Here is a 6086-nt window from a genome sequence, read left to right as displayed (position 1 = left end):
GCATTTTTCAAAATGTTAATCCTTAATAAAGAAAACTTCAAATGAAGATAAAATTCCCTTTCTTTTTTCCTGTTTAGGGCAGCTTCTAAGGCATATGGAAGTTCCCAGGCTAAGGGTTGAATCAGAGCGGTAGCTGCTAGCCTGCACCAAAGCCACAGCAACACCAGATCCGAACTGCATCTGCAACCTACGTAGCAGCTCTCAGCAACATTGGATCCTTAACCCACTAAGCAAGGACAGGGATCCAAGTAGCATCCTCGTGGATACTAGGCAGGTTCTTAAACTGCTGAGTCACAACAGGAACTCCATAAGGTTGCCCTTTTACCCTTCCCACTAGCAAAAGTATCTTCCTTAATGACCCAACAGGGGTGAAATCTGAAAAGCATATCCAAACCAGATATTCTGGCAAAGTGCTTGTTGAAGATTAATTATTAATAGTTTTTGGACAGCATTTGCAGTCTGTAAACAATTTTGCAGTGTTTATCCACTTGACCTACATATATAACTCTTAGAAAATGATTCTAAAATAAATGATAAACATTTTATGTAATTTATCAGCTTGATCAATATTATTCATAAAATAAAAACTGGTAACTAGTTGAAACATCATAAATTTGAGACAAGCTAGGGAAGTGAAGATGTATTGATACCATGGAATGTTGTGAAGACAATTAAATTTTAACATGTAGAATGATGTCAGCAAAATGATGAGCTAGGAAAGGCTGAACTCTCTCTCAGAAATATGACAAAACAACCAGAAACTAGATTTAAAGAAAAACTCTTAGCATTTTGGAAAACAGTCAAACAAAAATCTACAGCAACAAAGTGAACACCCAATCAGGAAAACGTCCAGAACAGAGTGGAGGACGTGTCACGGTGTTTTTACTCACCCTTACCTGTGCCCTGACTACAGTGTAGTCTCGCCCTGGAAAGGGCAGCAGCTCGCTCGCAGCTACTCCCCTCAAGCCCGAAGGATCGCAGAAAACCTTATTTGCAGTGTTACAGCCTATCTGGGGACTGCCTGCCCTCGTGTCAGTGTCTCCTAACCCAAAGCTTAAACTAAAGGGCAGCTGGAGTGGCTCCATACAGCTGCAGGCGGACTCTATATGGACAGATGCCAGGGACAGGGGATTAAGGGCGGAGATCTAGAGTAGATTAACAAAACCCTGAGTAGGACTGGGGTGTGTCCAGTGAGGACATCAAGGCATTCAAAAAGAAGACATGTGATCATGGGCATTAAAAAGCCACCCAAAAAGGGGGTGGGTGGGGGAGTTCCCATTGTGCCACAGCAGAAATGAATGCAACGCATATCCATGAGGACCAGGGTTTGATCCCTGGCCTCCTGCAGGGGGAGGGTGTTGCCTTGAGCTGTGCTGTAGGTTGCAGACACAGCTCGGATCCTGCATTGCTATAACTGTGGCGCAGGCTGGCAGCTCTAGCTCCAGTTCAACCCCTAGCCTGGGAACTTCCATATGCCATGGGTACAACCCTAAAACACACACACACACACACACACACACACACACACACACAATTTAAACAAATAAATAAATAAAAAGCCGCACGCAGGCCAGGCAAGATGCAATCTCTGAGAGCATAAATGAGGTAGTCCTTTAGCGTTTGTGTAGCCCTATCCCAAGCCTGGGAGCTTGCCAAGATAACTGCAGGACTGGCACGTCCTGGAAAAAATCCATAGTCTGGGCACTTGCTCATGATTTCAAGTGCTCAATTTTAAACATACACACAGGAAGAGGAAGAAAGAAAGGACGAAAGAAAGGACGAAAGGACAAAAGAAAGAAAGGAAGGAAGAAAAAAAAAAAAAAAAAAAAAAAGAAAGAAAGAAAGAAAGAAAGAGAAAGGAGGAAGGAAGGAAGGAAGGAAGGAGGAGAGGAAGGAAAGAAGAGAAGAGAGAGAAGATAGAAAGAGAGAGAGAGAAAGGAAACATGGTTCAGGGAAGGAAGAAAAGTAACTGGCAGAAACTCCTCCTGAATATTCACAGGTGTTACCCTCAGTACACCGCGAGTTTTAAAACAGCTCACTTAGATCAAGGTGGCAGAGTAAGAGGATGCTGAACTCACCTCCTCCCTCCAGCACTTCAAAGTTGCATCTACGTATGGAGTGATGACCACTGAGAAGACAGTGCAAACTGGCTAAGGTTCCTAACAGCCAAGATTGTAGCTAAATGGCTGCACAGAGTTGGGTGGGAAGGGAAGAGAAGGCGATAGATAGGCCCTGCCCCCTAGGAAGATCAGGTCCTGCACAGAAGAGGGGGGATGGCTGGGGCTCAGAGATCTCCCCAGACACTGAGCAGTTCAAACCACACACGAGGCACCCCAGCCTGGGCCCCAACACTGGGAAGTCGAGTCCCGTGGTGGTTTGGAAACTAGTGGCACTAAGAGGGGGGCTGTCAGAAACCTAGATGCTGCTCTTGAGAAGTAAGTGCATGCTCGCTCACGTCTAGGAGGAAGGCCGAGGAAGCCGACTGAAACAGCCCAGGACGGCCAGTCAGTCTCCTGTGACAGCCCCAGTGTGCACCACAGCCCAGGCAAAATGCCCAAAAGTGAGACAGGAGGACATTTTGAACTATAAATAAGCATTCTCTTCTGCCACAAGTAACTAAGGGCTTTAACGTCTCCCCACTCATTTGCTAAAAGATGCCTGTCAATGTATATAGAATACCAAATATTTGCTCATCAAAGGTACATTGACATGGTTCTTTAAAATCATAAAAATAATGAAATTGTCTCTGGGAAGTGGCATTTTTTGCTTTGTGAATTCTCTGTGGTGGGAGTGGGGTGACACTGTGTTCTGCCTAAACAAGACTAGACTGCACTTGAGCTTGGCAGAGGTTTATGGTTGGAGAAGTGCTGACCGGTGGTCAGGATGGCTTTGCTTTGGAAGGAGGAGGAGAAGGTAGGGGCTCCCTGGGGGGCGGGATGAGAAAGGGAGTAGGGCAAGAGAGGAAAGGAGGCACTGTTGTTGCCCTGGGAGGAGGTTGAGGCAAAGGACAGAGATTTGTAAGTGGTTTTAATTATGGTGTTTGATGAAATTTGTAGATTTTTAAGTAAAATCCACTTCCCTGGCTCTAGTTGCATGGAGACAGTTCTGTTAAAAGAATAAAATGGCTCCCAAATGTGGCTTCAACAAGAGTGAAGGAGAAATGATGATTTTTTGCATCATTTTTAACTTAGTATTACTCAAACTATCACCAGACCCCATTACAGCCATTAGAGTAATGATTTCAAGCCTGACTCTCAAGGTTATCAGGTTCTGAAACTCCTGGTAGGTGGAAGTGCAAGAGAAGCTGGAAGGGAAAAGGGCTAACACTGATAGTTGTTTCAGTTCCACAGGTGAGCAATAAAAACAACCCAGTCAAGAAAACCTATCTCGATACTGGCTTAACCCCAACAGAAAGGTGTGACCTCCGCAACATGAATGGTAGAGCTAAGGCAAGCCCTACCTTGCCAAGGAGTGGTCCATGGGAGGTGCAGGTCTTCCTCTTCTTCCGTGTATCTGCATCATCCTCGGGATGGGTGGACACAGCACAGCAATCACACATCACACTGCTACATGATGGATCAGTCCAAGGAGAGGGGCCACCTGCTTTACGAAGTGATGGAAAGTGAAAGGGAGGGAAGTTAGAAGCGAAGAAAATGCCCTCAGCACAGTTCCCCAAGGGTCACGGCCAGGACTGGACACAGTCCGCTTCCCAAGGCAATTACATGACAAGAGAAATGGATTTCACATGAAGAATCTAAACACATCATTGGGAGAAAAACAGGTGTCCGGAAGGCAAACACCTTGACACTGAAGCCACAGTGAGACCATCATGGTCTTGAGATGAGAGGTTCGCAACCTCAGACACACTTAAAACCGCTGCGTGAGCTTTGAAAACACGGTGCTAACGATGCTTTACAACAAAGCACATGACTCTGAATCTCTGGTGGTGTGGGGTCCAGCTTTAGATAAAAGGATCCACCGGATAGAAGCAGAGCAATTATCTTGGTGGCAGAGACATTTGTCCTGCTTGAGGGCACAAGAGCAGACTAAAAAGTGCAAGAGCCAGGAGGCCTCACCACCAGCAAATCCGTTTGAAGGAATAATGTGGAGAGAATGAGTGGAGTCTGATAAACATCAACTCAGTTTATGACTTAACCTAATCTGAATATGGAAACTCCTGTGGGAACTGAAATAATGTAGACCAGAGAGAGTCACTGACTACTATTGTTGATGCATCAAGAACTGACGGACTGAGGTTTAGCAGAAACCACAGCATAAGAGAATTGACCACTGTAGAATATTTTAAAGTTTCGATTTCATAGATGAAGCAGTTATAAGTGGTAAACCTCGAATCTGTACCTAATGTGGTCTAGCCACAAGGAGAAACTCTCTAGAGTTCAGAACCTCAGAAACTGAGAAGCTTGAGTTGTGTCCATGAACATACTACTGTCCACATGTCCTGGGTAGGAATTATAAACTAAGAGCCGAAGGGGAGTGTACCAGAAAGTGGTTAGCATAATAAAGTCAATGATATCAGTCTTTTTTTTTTTTAATGATATCAGTCTAAAGAAGAATTTTTTTATTAGTGTGGGTTTCACTTGTTATCTGAGATGAAAGTCTAATGATTCAGGACTTAGCCCCTGGTGATACAGTTATTCCTTCTGAAAGATTAGGGGACTAAGGCTTAGTTGCCCCAGTTAACCACAGAGATATGTAGCTGCCTGAATAATGGTCCAAAAGATCTCCAAGCCCTCGTCTCTGAAACATCTGTCCTCTTCGTGGTCAGAGGGACTTTGTAGAGGTGATTAAAATCAAGAGATGGGGGATTTTCCTGGATTATCTGGATAGGGCCGATGTAATCACAAAGTCCTTATAGGTGGGACCTGGGAAGGTTACAGCCAAAGAGGAGGGAAGAAGACAGGACCATTATACGAGAGATTTGGAAGATGCTACGCTGTTGCCTTTGAAGAAGGCAGGAGAGTCCCAAGATGAAAGTGGAAAGGGCAATGACCTGGATTTCCCCCAGGACCTCAAGACTTTGATTTTAGCCCACTGAACATGATTTTGAACTTCCCATTTCTAGGAGTGTAAGGTGATAAATCTGTGTCGTTTCAAGCCACCAAGTTTGTGGTAATTTGTTGTAGCAGCAGCAGGAAACTAATACGGACCTGGACGCGGTTCCAGCCATTCCCCCTCCCGCCTCCTGCATCATAGATTTTCCTCCCTCTGCTAGACTGTTCCTCAGAGCACAGAAGCGTGCTCTTACTTCCCCCATCGTAGAACAGCTTCACGCGATTCCAATTTCGTCTTCAACGACTGACCAGTTCTGTGGTCCTCATTAGAGCAAGGGCTCTGAAAGCTGTGTACATTCTACCTCCATTCCTCTCTTCTCACCCTTCCTTGAATCCACTCTATTCAGGCTTTTGCCTTCACCCCACTATCAAAACGGTCCTTGACCTTGTGAAGGTTATTTGCAAATCCAATGGTCAATTTTCAGTCTTCTGTTACTTGTCCGATTGGAAGTACTGGACTCTTTGCCTCTTGAAGACGTTCTTTGACTTCCTTTTGAAGACAGAGCAAACCCACCGTCGCTCATACCTCGCTAGCTCCTCCTTCTCAGCCTCCTTTGCTGGATCCTCCACTTTCTATATACACCAACTTTGTATTGATGGCATTGACTTCCTTGCCTACACTCATTCACTCATACAATACTGTATGGAATTATTTGCTTTGTGCCTTTAAGTGTCAACAATATTCTGACAAACCCCAAATGTACATATTTGACCTGGATAACTTCTCCAACATACATGCCTACAACTGACTCATAATCTTCCCCCAATGTTTTGCTCTGCCACATATTATAGCCATCTAACAAAACAGCATCTCTTTTCCCCTGTTCCTTAGCCAAAACTTTCTAGAGTCAACCCTGATTCCCCTTTCCTTTCACCATACATCAACAGTGACAGAAAGCTTAGCTGACTCCACCCTTAAAATATATCCATATTCTAAAAACTTCTGACCACTTTTACTGCTCATGCTGTGGTTCAAGCCAACATCATCTCTTACCTGGGTTTTTGTTTAGGCCC

Source organism: Sus scrofa, chromosome 10, assembly GCF_000003025.6.
Source record: "Sus scrofa isolate TJ Tabasco breed Duroc chromosome 10, Sscrofa11.1, whole genome shotgun sequence".
NCBI lineage: Eukaryota > Metazoa > Chordata > Mammalia > Artiodactyla > Suidae > Sus > Sus scrofa.
Note: the sequence above shows the minus strand (reverse complement) of the source record.